Source organism: Phyllobates terribilis, unplaced genomic scaffold (assembly GCF_046119375.1).
Source record: "Phyllobates terribilis strain yellow unplaced genomic scaffold, ASM4611937v1 Scaffold_5__5_contigs__length_657084704, whole genome shotgun sequence".
Lineage (NCBI taxonomy): Eukaryota > Metazoa > Chordata > Amphibia > Anura > Dendrobatidae > Phyllobates > Phyllobates terribilis.
The window spans coordinates 222,088,739-222,104,411 of record NW_027362765.1 but is presented as its reverse complement, the minus strand read 5'-3'; the positions used below and the strand labels follow the sequence as shown (position 1 = coordinate 222,104,411).

Below are 15,673 nucleotides of genomic sequence, written 5' to 3'. Positions count from 1 at the left end.
TCGGTCTTACCAATGCACCTGCATTTTTTCAGAACCTTATTAATGATATCCTGAGACCTTTGATTGGTAAGAATGTGGTTGTGTATTTGGATGACATTTTGATTTATTCACCAGATCTAGAGTCCCATTGGCAGAGTGTACGTGAAGTTTTGCAGTTATTGAGTGACAATTCACTCTTTACTAAGCTGGAGAAATGTGAGTTCGCTGTGCAGAAAATTAGTTTTTTTGGGCTACATTGTCTCCAGCGAGGGCTTTGAGATTGACCCTGTGAAGGTTCAGGCTGTGCAGGAATGGCCTAGGCCTATTGGTTTGAAATCTATACAGAGGTTTTTGGGTTTTGTCAATTATTACAGGAAATTCATTAAGAATTTTTCTGTAATTGTTAAACCTCTTACCGATCTCACCAGGAAAGGTGCGAATACGGCCCAGTGGACTACTGAAGCCACTGAAGCGTTTGAGTATCTCAAAGAGAGGTTCAGTACTGCCCCTATCCTTATACAGCCTGATGAGACCAAACCTTTTTTGGTCGAGGTCGATGCTTCATCGGTGGGGGTCGGAGCAGTTTTATCTCAGGAGAACAAGGGTGGAGTACATCCTTGTGCCTTCTTTTCGAAAAAATTTTCAGAAACCGAACTGAATTATGATGTTGGAAATCGGGAGTTGCTGGCTATTAAACTTGCGTTTGAACACTGGCGTCATTTTTTGGAAGGCGCTAGATTTCCTATTCAGGTTTTCACAGATCATAAGAATTTGATCTATCTGGATGCTGCCAAGCGCTTGAATGCCCGTCAAGCTAGGTGGGCACTTTTTTTTCCTCGGTTTCATTTTTCTGTTACCTATATCCCTGGTACTAAGAATGTTAAAGCCGATGCTTTATCTCGCAGCTTCTCTCCTACGGTCGGTGCCGAGGAGGAGGAAAGCATTTTGCAGAAAGGAGTTGTGGTGGCGGCATTGGACTCCGATTTGGAGAATGGGATTCTGAATGCTCAAGATGATGCTCCATCTAACACTCCCCATGGGAGGTTGTTCGTGCCTAGAGCCTTTAGGAGAGATTTGTTTGTGGAGTGTCATGAGTCTCGGAGACTAAGAGACTTATCAGTCTCAGTTTTTGGTGGCCTGGATGGCAGAAGGAAGTCATCAAGTGGGTGCGTTAATGTAAGGTGTGTGCTAGGTCAAAGGCTTCACATACTCCTGCTGCGGGGTTGCTTTGCCCTCTGGAGGTTCCTAGTGCGACTTGGACGCATCTCACAATGGATTTTATTACTGATCTTCCAGTGTCTGAGGGTTTTACTGTCATCTGGGTGGTCGTAGACCGTTTTAGTAAGATGCGTCATTTGGTTCCATTCATTAAGTTGCCCTGCGCCAAGACACTCGCTAAGGCGTTTGTTAAGGAGATTGTCAAGCTCCATGGCATTCCCACGGATATTGTTTCTGATAGAGGACCTCAGTTTGTGGCTCGCTTTTGGTGTGCTTTTTGTGACAGGTTGGGAGTCAATTTGTCATTTTCGTCTGGTTATCATCCTGAGTCTAATGGACAGACTGAAAGAAAGAACCAGGATGCTGAACAGTTTTTGCGTTGTTTTGTGGCGGACAATCAAGAGGTGTGATCTGAGTTTCTGCCTCTCGCAGAATTTGCTCTTAACAATCATACATCCTCCTCTGCTGGGTGTTCTCCTTTTTTTTGTTGCACTGGGAGACATCCGTCTTTTGGTTCGTTTTCCAAATTGGGGTCGGCGGTACCGGAGGAGGAGAATTTTTCCGGTGATTTGGAGAGAGTTTGGACTAATGTACGTTGTAACCTTCAAGAGGCTAACAAGAAGTCCAAGAAGTATTTTGACAGGAAACGTAAAGAGGTTTTGTTTACTGTGGGTGACATGGTTTGGTTGTCCTTGAAGAACTTGCGGTTGAGGATTCCCTCTAAAAAACTGGGTCCTAAGTTTGTGGGTCCATTTAAAGTGCTTCAGGTTGTTAACTCATCTGCTGTCAGGTTGGATGTCCCTACTTCCTCAAAGATTAATTCTGTGTTTCATGTTTCCTTGTTGAAAAAGGCTGACGTTTCTAATAGGGACGCCACTGTCACAGTTCCTCCTGTGGTGGAAGACGGTGAATATGAAATTTCTCGTATTTTGAATTCAAGATGGCATAGAGGGATATTACAGTATCTTGTCTCCTAGAAGGGTTTCGGTCCCGAAGACAACTCCTGGGTAAGGACGGATGATGTCTCTGCTCCTAGGCTTGTTAAAGCTTTTCACAGGAGGTTTCCTGATAGGCCTGGGCCTGGAGGATCTGGAGGATCCTCATAGAAGAGGGGGTACTGTTAGAACCCTCCTGTTACTTTTTGCTATCTTGTGTTTTGCGGTCACGTGACCAGCTGCCTATATATTCCAGCTCCGCCCTTCTGGCTTTGCTGGACTTCAGTGTTTTTTGCCTGTCTCTCTAGCCAGGTGTTTCGGTGCCTATCTCTGTCTAGTTTGCTTGGTCCTCTGGGACCTCTAGTACTTTTTGTCAGTTTGTCTTTTTGCTCTGCAACAACTTCTGTTAGGAGGTGTCCCATTTTTGTCCCAGTCCTTAGTTCTTTAGGGACCCCTCCCTTTATTCTATAAGTCTCCGTTCAGACTAACCGAGGACGAAGGCAGGTCTGTTCACAAGGAACAGGCTGCCCGCTACATCGTAGGGATTCAGCTTAGTCTTACTGTAGGGACAGTTTTCCCTATCTTTCCTTAGTTTATGTTGCAGATCATAACAATATCCTCGTTAAAGGCAGTGGCGAAACGCGCGTTGGATCCCATCAGCACTCAGGGGTTAGTAACACTTTATACCATGCATCTTCATTTCACCTTCTCAATATGTTATTATGATAGTAATATCTAATGTGACCTGTTAACTGATTACAATTTTGCCGTTATTTGCATCAAGCACTTTATATATGCCATAGTTCTCTGTGTTGGAGGTTTATGGAGTAAGGTGGAGAGTGGGGCTGTATGCACTAAGCTTTTTACATATATATATATATATATACTCTCTCCACACTTCTCTATAAGAGGCATTTAAAGATATATCTGTGGGGCAGTGGTATATTGTCATGAACAGTGCCTATTAGAGGTTAATACATGAATGGTGCCCATGGGATGTTTTTATCGATTGTATTTATTTATCTATACCCCCTAGTCTGATCTTCTCTGCTATGTGGTCCTCTTCCCTTTTTTGTGATTTTTTTATGTGATTTTAATCTATTCTAATAATAAATTCTACGTCTTAAATACTATAGTTCTCATGTCATGTCTATAGGAGCATAGTTTAAATGGTGGACATGTGAACATTACAAAATCACACAAAAATCATCAATGGAAATCAGATTTATTAACCATGGATGGATTTGGAGTCACCAAAATTAAAATGGAAAAACACAATACAGGCTGATCCAACTTTGATGTAAAGTCCTTAAAACAAGTCAAAATGAGGCTCAGTATTGTGTGTGGCCTCCACGTGCCTGTATGACCTCCCTCCAATGCCTGGGCATGCTCCTGATGAGGTTGCGGATGGTCTCCTATGGGATCTCCTTCCAGACCTGGACTAAAGCATCCGCCAACTCCTGGACAGTCTGTGGTGTCTGTCACATGTGCTCAGTGTGAACCTGCTTTCATCTGTGAAGAGCACAGGGCACCAGTGGCGACTTTGCCAATCCTGGTGTTCTGTGGCAAATGCCAAGCGTCCTGCACGGTGTTGGGCTGTGAGCACAACCCCCATCTGTGGACGTCAGGCCCTCATACCTCCCTCATGGAGTCGGTTTCTAACCGTTTGTGCAGACACATGCATATTTGTGGCCTGCTGGAGGTCATTTTACAGGGCTCTGGCAGTGCTCCTCCTGTTCCTCCTTGCACAAAGGCGGAGGTAGAGGTCCTGCTGCTGGGTTGTTGCCCTCCTACGGCCCCCTCCACGTCTCCTGGTGTACTGGCCTGTCTCCTGGTAGCGCCTCCAGCCTCTGGACACTACACTGACAGACACAGCAAACCTTCTTGCCACAGTTCGCATTGATGTGCCATCCTGGATGAGCTACACTACCTGAGCAACTTCTGTGGGTTGTAGAGTCCGTTTCATGCTACCACGAGTGTGAAAGCACAACCAACATTCAAAAGTGACCAAAATATAAGCCAGAAAGCATTAGAGATTTTGTCTGTGGTCCCCACCTGCAGAACCACTCCTTTATTGAGGGTGTCTTGATAATTGTGACGCGCCCCCAGGGCCATGGGGTACTCGGCAGCCGGGCCTCTGTGTATGCCGGTAGGGGAGTATGACGGTGGCTGGCCCGGTCCGTGACCCAGGGCGGTCAGTGCAAAGGGGGGTACTTTTATATGGGGTTTTTGGGATTGTTCGTGATGCCACCTGTGGATTGCGGCCAAAAGGAGACGCCGCTGCTGAGCAGTCCTCTGGAGCTGGTGTTACGGCAGCAGGGGTGGTGTGGCTCTCCACAGGTAGAGCAAGCTCCAGGGCAGTGTAGGAAAATGGTGGTTGCGCTGGGCATTGTAGTGCAGAGAGGGAACGATGGTGCAGATTAAAGAATGGACGGAGGCAGTGCGGTGCAATCATCCGAGTTTTTTACTCACAGTTCTTATGACAGTTCCACTGGTGCACTGTACAGGTGTCAGCCTCCCACGCCGCGCTGCGTTCACCAGGCAGGGGTTCAGCACTTCCTCAGGCAGGTTAGGTGTACCTGACAGAACCCCACTTTCTCGTGTTCCTAGCTAGACCGTCTTCACGCTGGGTCTTTCTCCCTCCTGCCCTGCGCTTCCCCACTCTGAATCCTGCTCGGGTGCTCTGAAGTCCCTCCTGTCCGTCGGAGTTCACAGACCTGCTTGACCCTCATGGGGATTAGAACGAGGCTTCGGCAACTGACTTTATAAGCCAGGAGCCTTCGGTTTTTCCAGCCGAGACTTGAAGTACACGACTGGGCCAGGGGCCGGTCCCCTTCTTGCGGCCTACGATCCCTCTGTCTTCTGACAGATTCGGGGCGTACGGGTGACGTCCTGCACTCACCGTACCCCCGAGGATCCCTTCAACAGAACGGAGCCTACTCCCTGCTCCCCTCCTGGGCCTCTGACACTAGGCCCTAGTTGTGGAGCAGAGCTCCTACTGAGACTCTGCTCCCAGACTGTTCTTCTGAACTGTCCTCTCACTACTGTTCTCACCTCCCTAAAATGGCTTCCCATTTTATGCCTCCTTCTATAGTGCTCCCCTAAACTGCTTCCTCCACCCACACCCACTACTGGTTCCCCCTACCTCTGGGTTCCCTCCACTCCAGCCATGGACAGGGCTCAGCAGGAAAACACATTGCATTTTGCCCTTCCAGCCGGCCTGGAGCAGTGTAATGTTGGATGCAGGTGTTGGGGTTCCGGGCAGCACTCCCTCCTTACCTGAGAAAAGGAGACACCACACCTCTGGGTGAGGTGCAGTACCTCTGTGGCGACTGAACCCTCAGGGGCGCCACAATTGCCTATAATTTCTATCTATTGTCTATTCAATTTGCACAACAGCATGTGAAATTGATTGTCAATCAGTGTTGCTTCCTAAGTGGACAGTTTTATTTCACAGAAGTTTGATTTAATTGGAGTTATATTCTGATGTTTAAGTGTTCCCTTTATTTTTTTGAGCAGTGTATATATATATTATATATATATATTTATATGTGTGTATGCATATATAGGTGTATATATATATATCAGAGATTGACAGCGGCATTCAGCTAGTTAACAGCCGCGGGTGGATCGCGATTCCACCCGCTGCTGTTGCGGGCACATGTCAGCTGTATAAATCAGCTGACATGTGCCCTGTTCAGTGCGGGTTCAGTGCCGGAGCCCGTGCTGAACAGGGGGTGCCGATGTGGTGCGTACTATTACGTACCACATCGGAAAGAGGTTAAAATCACTTTTTCTTTAAATGGAATGCTGCTTTCATTTTTTAATTTTATATATATATATATATATAAAATTAAAAAATGAAAGCAGCATTCCATTTAAAGAAAAAGTGATTTTAACCTCTTTCCGATGTGGTACGTAATAGTACGCACCACATCGGCACCCCCTGTTCAGCACGGGCTCCGGCACTGAACCCGCACTGAACAGGGCACATGTCAGCTGATTTATACAGCTGACATGTGCCCGCAACAGCAGCGGGTGGAATCGCGATCCACCCGCGGCTGTTAACTAGCTGAATGCCGCTGTCAATCTCTGACAGCGGCATTTAACAGTGCCGCGCCGGAAGCCCGTCACTTACCCAGCCCATGGATCGCGGGTCACCGATGCGTGGGCATGACAACCTGGAGTCTGCAGCAGACCCCTGTGGTTGTCATGTAAAGATTGCTATGACCACATAGTGGTTGGCGCTCATAGCACAGGAGCATATCTACTACATAAAAGCTATCTGCTCATCTCCTCTATGTAGCAGATGCGATCATGTAATTGCTGCTTCTAGTCTCCTATGGAGACTATTGAAGCAAGCAAAAAGTGTAAAAAAAAATGTTTTTAAAAATATAAAAAATATATAAAAGTTTAAATCACCCCCCACTTGGATTTTTTTCCCCGTTTTCCAGTACACGATATGGTAAAACCAGTGATGTCGTTTAAAAGTACAACTCGCCCCGCGAAAAATAAGCCCTCACATGGCCATATTGAACAAAAAATAAAAAAGTTCTGGCTCTGGAAAGAAGGGGAGCAAAAAACTAAAACACAAAAAAGGAAAATGCTCCGGTCATGAAGGGGTTAATAGCCAATTGGGGCTCAGCAACTGCTATGGAGAACCTTTCTCAAGCTCAATATATCTGTGTGTATATATATATATATATATATATATATATATATATATATATAATATATATATATATATACAGTATGTATATATACATATGTACACATATATAAGAGGAACACACCTATAGAAACAAGGAGTAAAGAAACCATTCCTCACTAAGTAAGCAGCGCATCTGTCCATAATATAGCTGCTAGTTTAAAGCCATGTGACAAGATCATCAGCCTCTTCCAATTATAAACTACTAGGAAAAGCTGCTTTTCTATTGCAGGAGTCTGATGGACAGTTCTGGCCCCATGCTCCTCCATCAGTAGCCATTGTATGGACAGAAGTGTTCTTGAGAGGAAAAGCTGTTCTACAAAGAGAAAGTGGTCAACCCCTATACACCTTAGATTCCTCAAAGTACTACCCTTCTACTTTGATCACAGCTTTACGTACTCTTGGGATTCTTTCAAGCTGTTTCATCAGGTAGTCATGAAGAGTTAATTTGTGGAATCACCAGCCTTCAGAAAGTGTTTGCAACCATCAGGTGTAGTTTGCAAAGGCAGTGTTTTTACACAGTTAAATACAGTGCTGGGCTCTATTCCATAACATGTCTAAGCCAAAATATAGCAAAAGACACTCAACTAAGTAAGGAGAAATGACAGTTCATTACTACTTCAAGACATGAAGGTCAGCCTATCCAGATCATTGCTAGAACCTTGAAGGTGTCCTGAAGTGCAGTCATGAAAACTATCAATTGCAATGATGAAACTGGCTCACATGAAGATTGCCCCAGGAAAGGAAGACAGAATTACCTCTTCTGCGGAGGATAAGTTCATCAAAGTTACCAGACTCAGAAACCACAAATTTATAGCATCTCAGATGACAGTCCTCATAAATGATGCCCACAGATCAAGTAGCAGACAAATCTCAACATCAACTGTCAAAAGGAGACTGCGAGAAGCAGGCTTTTAATGGTAGAATTGCTGCAAAGAAGCCACTATTTAGAACTGCAGATGAGAAGAAGAGACTTGTTTGAGCCAAGCAACACAAGAACTGGACATTAGATCACTAGAAATCTAATACAAATCTTTACAGTAGTCTGATAAGTAAAAATTAGAGATACTTGGCATCCTGTGTGACCACGACTGGGCCCTTACGGAAGGGGAGCCCGCCAATGCCAGCGTCAATTTCAGTTGGATGTGCACCAAAGGACGCATATTCAGCTTAAATGCATTGCGGCACATAGACCTGCAAGGTCCCTACACTGCAATACATGCGGCTGGCCAATCAGAGTGGACATATATACCAGGATGGGCCCAGAATGGGAGTGATATACACCAGGATGAGGGTAATATATACAAAGATGGGCTAGTATGGGGGGCATATATACCAGGATGGGGGTGATATATACCAAGATAGGGGACCTATATACCAGGATAGGGGGCATATATACCAGAGTGGGAGACATGTATATCAGGATGGATCCAGGATGGAAATATATACCAGGATGTGCCAGGATGGGGGACATATATACCAAGAAAGGACCCATTGTGGGGAAAATATATACCAGAAAAGGGGACATGTAAATCAGGATGGGGTTCATATATATGAAGATGGGGGACATATATACCAGGATGGGCCCAGAATGGGAGTGATATATACCAGTATGGGGGACATATATACCAGGATGAGAATGATATATATATCAGGATGGAGGTGATATATATAAGAATGGGGGACATATATACCAGGAAGGGGCCTGGGATGGGGGACATATATACCAGAAAGGGAGACATGTGCGCCAAGATGGTGTTTATATATAGCAAGATGAGGGATATGTATACCAGGATGGGCCCTGGATGGGGGTGATATATACCAGGATGGGCCCAGGATGAGGGACATATATACCAGGATGGGGGACATATATACTGTGATGGGCCCAGAATGGAGGACCTATATACAAGTAAGGGGCCCATGATGGGGGACATTACTACATAATGGGAGAGGGGTAACATGTATGCCCTTATAGCATTTAGAATGCTACAAGGGCCCATACCTCTGACCAACTTGCAGGGGGAGCCCAGGTCAAAATTTTGCACTGGGGCCCATTGGACTCTAGTTACGCCACCAGCTACCAAAGCAGTCTGCAATGACATGCCATCCCATCTGATTTGCATTTAGTGGGACCATCATATGTGTTGCAACAAGACAATGACCCAAAAAAAACATTTCCAGGCTATGTAAGGGCTCTGTGACCAAGAAAGAGAGGGATGGAGTGCAGCATAAAATGAAATGGTCCCCTCAATCACCTGACCTCAACCCAATAGACATAGTCAGGGATAAGTAAGTTTGATCACAGAGTGAAAGCAAAGCAGCCAACGAGTGCTCAGCACATCTGAGAAGTCCTTTGAGACTGTTGGAAAGTCATTTCATGTAACTACCTGATGAAGCTGCTGATAGAATCCCAAGAGTGTTAAACCTGTTATCAGAGTTAAAGGGGGATACTTTGAGGAATCTAAAGCCCCCATCTCACATAGCGAGATCGCTAGCGAGATCGCTGCTGTGTCACGGTTTTGGTGACGCAACAGCGACCTCACCAGCAATGTCGCTATGTGTGACACTTTGCAGCGATCAGGCCCCTGCTGTGAGGTCGCTGATCGCTGCAAAGTGTCCTGGACCATTTTTTGGTCGTTGCTCTCCCGCTGGTCAGCACACATCGCTGTGTGTGACCAGCGGGAGCAGCGATCAGGCTGGTAACTATGGTAAACATCGGGTTACTAGGGGCACACGCGCACTTAGTAACCCGCTGTTTATCATGGTTACGAGCCTGCTAAAGTGAGCGGTAACCTCCCGCTCACTGTAGCAGAGTGGTAACCATGATAAACAACGGGTTACTAGGAGCGCGTGTGCCCCTAGTAACCCGATGTTCACCATAGTTACCAGCCTGCTCCTGCTTCAGCAGGCTCGTAACCAGGAGCAGGACATCGTGGAAAGATTCTTTCCACGATGTCGCTGCTCCCCTGATCGTTGGTGAGCCTGCCTGTTTGACAGCTCACCAGCGACCACATAGCGACGCAGCAACGATCCCTGACAGGTCGTATCGTTGTCGGGATCGTTGCAGCGTCGCTAAGTGTGACGGGGCCTTAAGGATTAACAAATATTCTGGTTTGTTTCACACGTGTTTCTTAACTCCTTGTTTCCATATATGTTGCTTTGTGGTTTTCCTGCTTTCAGTCTGTATCTACAAGGTGCACATTCCAATAAGAATACGGAAAACCATTGCTTGAACAAGTCTGTCCAAACTTTTGTCTGGTACAGTATTTATATTTATATTTTTCTTTTTAAAGAATATGGCAAGACCCATGAATCCGTGATTGTACAGTAGACTGTAGTAATTCTATTATGGTGTATAAGCATTTTACCAGTCTCTACAAAGCCATACAACTTAATAAGAATAGCAACATGACACAGGTGACTTCAGTAGGCCAGTGGCTGACATGACAACATATTGTGACCCTGCAATTCCAATGTAGAAGATTTGCTCTCCGTCTAGCCATTTAGATGCTGTAGTTGCTATTGATGGTGCATTTAAGGTGTTACACTGCTGCAATCGGACATTTCTGTTACTAGCAGATTCCAACAGTACAACACAGCTGGCACCTGCTGAATGAAGCAGCTCCTTTTTTTTTTTTTTTTTTTACAAATAATTTTTAATAGTTTCTATGTGTAAAAATGAATGAAATGGATGATTAGCAAAGGGGTGTAGAGAAATACAGTTTTTTTTTAATTCTTGACCCCTAACCTAAATACATAGTTGCCAACAGTCTGGAACTTGCTGGCACTATGCCTGTTTTTAGAGGGAGATCCTGCGTAGTGTAACTCAAGGACAGCTTTAGGAGGAGCAATAGGTGCATCTGATATTTGAACATATAAGGGGTGGGTATTACCCCCCCATGATAAAGAATTACCCCCCCATGATAAAGAATTACCCCCCCCTTTTGACAAAGAATTGTGAGTATTAACCCCCTGTATGACAAAGAATTGTGAGTATATCACTTTTAAAGCCATATTTCCTTGTATTTAGTGAAAAAAGCGGCACTTCCACAAGGTAAAATAAAAGCACTATTTTATTTCTTTATACCATAAAACCCAACAAACAAAGATAAGAAAACTGACGCATTTCCGGCGTCCTAGACTCCCTTAATCATAGCACAGTATTGAAATGACAATGGTCCTGTTTATATATATCGTATTTTTCGGACTATAAGATGCACTTTTTTCCTCCAAAATTTTGGAGGAAAGTGGGGGGTGCTTCTTATAGTCTGAACATATGTTCTGTGTCTGTGGGTGGTGGGGAGATTGGGGGGGGAGCGGAGGCGGGGGATGAGTGGGGCACAGGAGGCTGCAGCCGCCTGTTGCAGCCTACGCTATGCCCGCTGCTAAAGAAAATAAATATTCCCTGCTCCCCGTGCCCATGGGCGTGGGGAGCAGGAAATATTCATTTTCCCTAATAGCGCGCACACTGTACCCGCAGTGCGGCTCCTGCTGCGGCCGGCGGTCTGTGTGCCTGCTATTAAAGCTCATGAATATTCGCTACAACCCACTCCCATGACTTGTAGTAAATATTCATGGTCTTTAATAGTGGGCACACTGCCCACTATTAAGGAAAATGAACATTCCCTGCTCCCCAGGACTGTAGGAGTGGGGAGCAGGGAATATTCATTTTCTTTAGCAGAATAGGCTGCAGCAGGCCCCACTGCCGCTCCCCCCCAGCTGCCCCACCACCCACAGAACATATGTTCGGACTATAAGACACACCCCCCACTTTCCTCAAAAATTTTTGAGGAAAAAAGTGCGTCTTATAGTCCAATGGGGATGAGGGCCACGTATACCAGGATGGGGATGAGGGCCACGTATACCAGGATGGGGATGAGGGCAATGTATACCAGGAAGGAGGGGCCATACATACCAGGATGGAGGATATTAACAGAATTGGGGGACATTACCCCAATACCAGTGTCAGCTGCAGAGTCCCTCCCCCATAATCGGGCATCAGGACCACATTTTTTGCTTAATTTTTTTTCTATTTTCCTCCTCTAAAACCTAGGTGCGTCTTATGGTCTGGTGCGTCTTATCGTCTGGAAAATATGGTATATACAGTATATAGAGAGATCTATCTTCTAGTTCATATATATGAAATATTTTGCTGTCCAAATTTAGCAGGTGTGCAAGAGCAAACTACATGCAATAAGAAATGAAAGTGGAGTACCAGCAAAAATATCTCTGTATTAGTTACATCACATAAAGTGCCGATAGGGCATACAAAAGTAGAAACATAATAAGGCTCACCCACCAAACACCTGAAGTGCGTTTCACCAATGCATTGGCAGGGGTGGTTAATGGTGATATTTGGCTAGGTAAATAAAGGATAAGTAGCCAATCAGAAATAACTCAATCCAAAAATACACATATGACATATAATTTATGAATAATAACCTTATGACTGCAGACACTTATGCACTGAGCGATAGACATTGACTTGTGCGCAATAGGTAGGGAAGTGACTGCCGATCATGTGACTTCACCAAACTACAACATAAGACCACCGAAAAGGTTCACATGAGCATGTGTGGCTCAGAGCCAATAGAATTGCCTGGAACGGTGGTCATGTGACTGTCGCATCATCAAGGACTGTATGTAACAGATACCAGAGGCAGAACTAATTGGAGGCAGAAAGTTTAACCCCTGCAGGGACATACCATGATAGCCAGCAAGCGAGCACAGATAAGAAAAGAGAAAAGGGAAGAAAGAATTGGGGAAATTGAAAAGTGATATCATTGTGGAAGCGCTTCCCTTTTTACTGTCACATAACTTCTTATTTAAGAGCTCCCTCTACCTTCAGCTCCAAGGGACTGCAATGGGTGCAGCTGTGCGTCCTCATAAACTCATCTTTCCTCATATGCTCATCTGTACCTGGGTCTGTGGAAGAGGGAGATTTTCTTCACTGAACCAGAACCCATGATCCAGTGGATCCAATTTTGGACCTCTGTTTTGACGATATTCTGTTGATATGACAAGGCCCCCTTGATGTGTTTATGTCCTATCTCAATGGGAATGTCTACAATATCAAGCTAATGTACTCTGCCAGTCATACTTCAGTTGACTTCCTTAATTTATTCATACAGGTGGATTACTCTAAATATCTACAAACCGATATTCATAGGCAGCAAATTGCAGTAAACTCCTTATGCATTTCATATCATCACATACCACCCATTTGATTAGAAATATACCCACTGGACAATTCTTATGAGCCCACAGGATTTGCTCCAAAGACTTTAGATATTCTAAGCAAGAACTGGATCTGACTGCCTGATTTCAGGAATGGCAATTTCTGACTGGCCACTCGTACTTTATATACCTCACCAAACATTCCCACCAACCATCCTTCACGAAGCATCGGTGAAACGCGTGTCCGGGGTTTTGTGGGTGAGTCTCATTGTGTTTATACTCGTGTATGCACTATCTTTACCATTATATCGCATTCGAGAAGCCTTCCCATCAAAGTTTTTTATCCTCTAAATATTGCAGTCATCATATTATATAATACTGTGTACTTACAATTGCTCATTTTGCCTTTCTACCCAGCTAATTAATCTCTTTTCTCTGTGTAGAAACAGGAAGTCTCTTTTCCCTGCATAAATCATTCCCCTCTTCAACTCCTGACCCAGCTGCTCCCTACTCCCTCTGCCAGGGACTTTTGCAGTGACTCATGACTCATACAGGTAAAATAGACTTCATGTTTCTACGTAAAGCTTAGAAGGATTTAGCTGATCAGTTTTTAATCATGTGATGTCATAGACCTAATGGAAAAGAGAAGAATTAGCTGGGTAGATGTTATGACTGCCCTAGCACATTCATATGGGTAACGTACAAACCAAGAAGACAAATAACTGAACCTGACAGGCCCCTTTTCAGACTAGGAAAAAACCCTTCTCTGACCCTGGTCTGTCTCTGCCTGACCGTGGAGGTTGCCACCCTAAGATAACGTAATGGCACCCCACTTGACGGCAGCTTACTCTGGATGTCCTTAGCAGCTCCTAGGATCGCTAGAGTAGCAGTTTCCTATGAAATAAAGGAATCACACACAAAACAACTGAAACCAACGCAAACTACAGCAAAGCAAATGAATCCAATAAAGTCTATCACCAGCAGGAAACACCAGTAGGGGAAGGTATTTAAACCTGCACCCGAAAGGTGATAGGACAGATAAACAGAGTAAATGAAAAACACCTATTAACCAAAACTGACAGAAACAAATATAACAGAGCTAAAACACCCAAAGAAAAGGTGTATCTGTTGTGGGACGCCGACCACAGAATCAAGGGTTCGAACAATGAGCATGACAGTAGAAAGGCAAAATGAGCAAATGTAAGTACATAGTGCTATATAATATGATGACTGCAAAATATTAAGAGGACAAAAATTGTGATGAGAGTACTTATTTAATGCTAGAATTAACCCTTTATTTATTAATTATATGATATACAGTACATTGGGGAAAATAAGTATTTAATACACTGACGATTTTGCAAGTTTTCCCATCTACAAAGAATGGAGAGGTCTTTAATTTTTATCATAGGTATACTTCAACTGAGAGAGACAGAATCTAAAAAAAATCCAGAAAATCACATTGTATGATTTTTACATAATTAATTTGTATTTTATTGCCATGAAATAAGTATTTGATCACCTACCAACCAGCAAGAATTCTTGCTCTCACAGACCTGTTAGCTTTTCTTTAAGAAGCCCTCCTACTCTGCACTCATTATCTGTATTAAATGCACCTGTTTGAACTCCTTACCTGTATAAAAGACACCTGTCCACACACTCAATCAATCACACTCCAACCTCTCCACCATGGCCAAAGAGCTGTCTAAGGACATCAGGGACAAAACTGTAGACCTGCACAAGGCTGAGATGGGCTACAGGACAATAGACAAGCAACTTGTTGAGAAGGCAACAACTGTTTTACACAATTATTAGAAAATAGAAGAAACACAAATGACTGTCAATCTTCCTCGGTCTGGTACTCCATGTAGGATCTCGCCTCGTTGGCTAAGCAAGATTCTGGGAAAGGTCAGGAATCAGCCCAGAACTACACGGGAGGATCTGGTCAATGACCTGAAGAGAGCTGGGACCACAGTCTCAAACATTACCGTTAGTAACACATTATGCCAGCATGGATTAAAATCCTACAGGGCACGCAAGGTCCCCCTGCTCATGCCAGCACATGTTCAGGCCTGTTTGAAGTTCACCATTGACCATCTGGATGATCCAGGCGAGGCATGGGAGAAGGTCATGTGGTCAGATGATACCAAAAAGTTCTATTTTGGTCTCAACTCCACTTGCTGTGTTTGGAGGAAGAAGGATGAGTACAATCCCAAGAACACCGTCCCAACCATGAAGCATGGTGGGGGAAACATCATACTTTTGAGATGCCTTTCTGCAAAGGGGCAGGACGACTGCATTGTAATGAAGGGAGGATGGATGGGGTCATGTATCGCAAGATTTTAGCCAACAACCTCCTTCCCTCAGTAAGAGCATTGAAGATGGGTTGTAGCTGGGTCTTCCAGCATGACAATGACCGGTAACACACAGCCAGGGCAACTAAGGAGTGACTCCGCAAGAAGCATTTCAAGATCCTGGAGTGGCCTAGCCAGTCTCCAGACCTGAATCCATTTGAAAAATCTTTGGAGGGAGCTTAAACTTAATGTTGCCCAACAACAGCCCTGAAACCTGAAAGATCTGGAGAAGATCCGTATGGAGGAGTGGGCCAAAATCCCTATTGCAGTGTATGCTAACTTGTTCAAGAACTACAGGAAAA

General features: G+C 44.6%; 1 protein-coding gene across 2 annotated transcripts in view; it reads right to left on the bottom strand.

The window, feature by feature from the left end:
* LOC141272772 (phosphatidate phosphatase LPIN3-like) overlaps positions 1–15,673 on the bottom strand; it is a 215,757-nt gene that overhangs the window by 192,548 nt on the left and 7,536 nt on the right. Inside the window, exon 2 of one of the 2 annotated variants that reach the window (XM_073683838.1) lies at positions 12,683–12,765. The exons of the other annotated variant lie outside the window; for it this stretch is intronic. The gene's annotated coding sequence lies outside the window, so the exon portion shown is untranslated. The remainder of the gene's footprint in view (positions 1–12,682; positions 12,766–15,673) is intronic. 2 annotated transcript variants of the gene reach the window in all.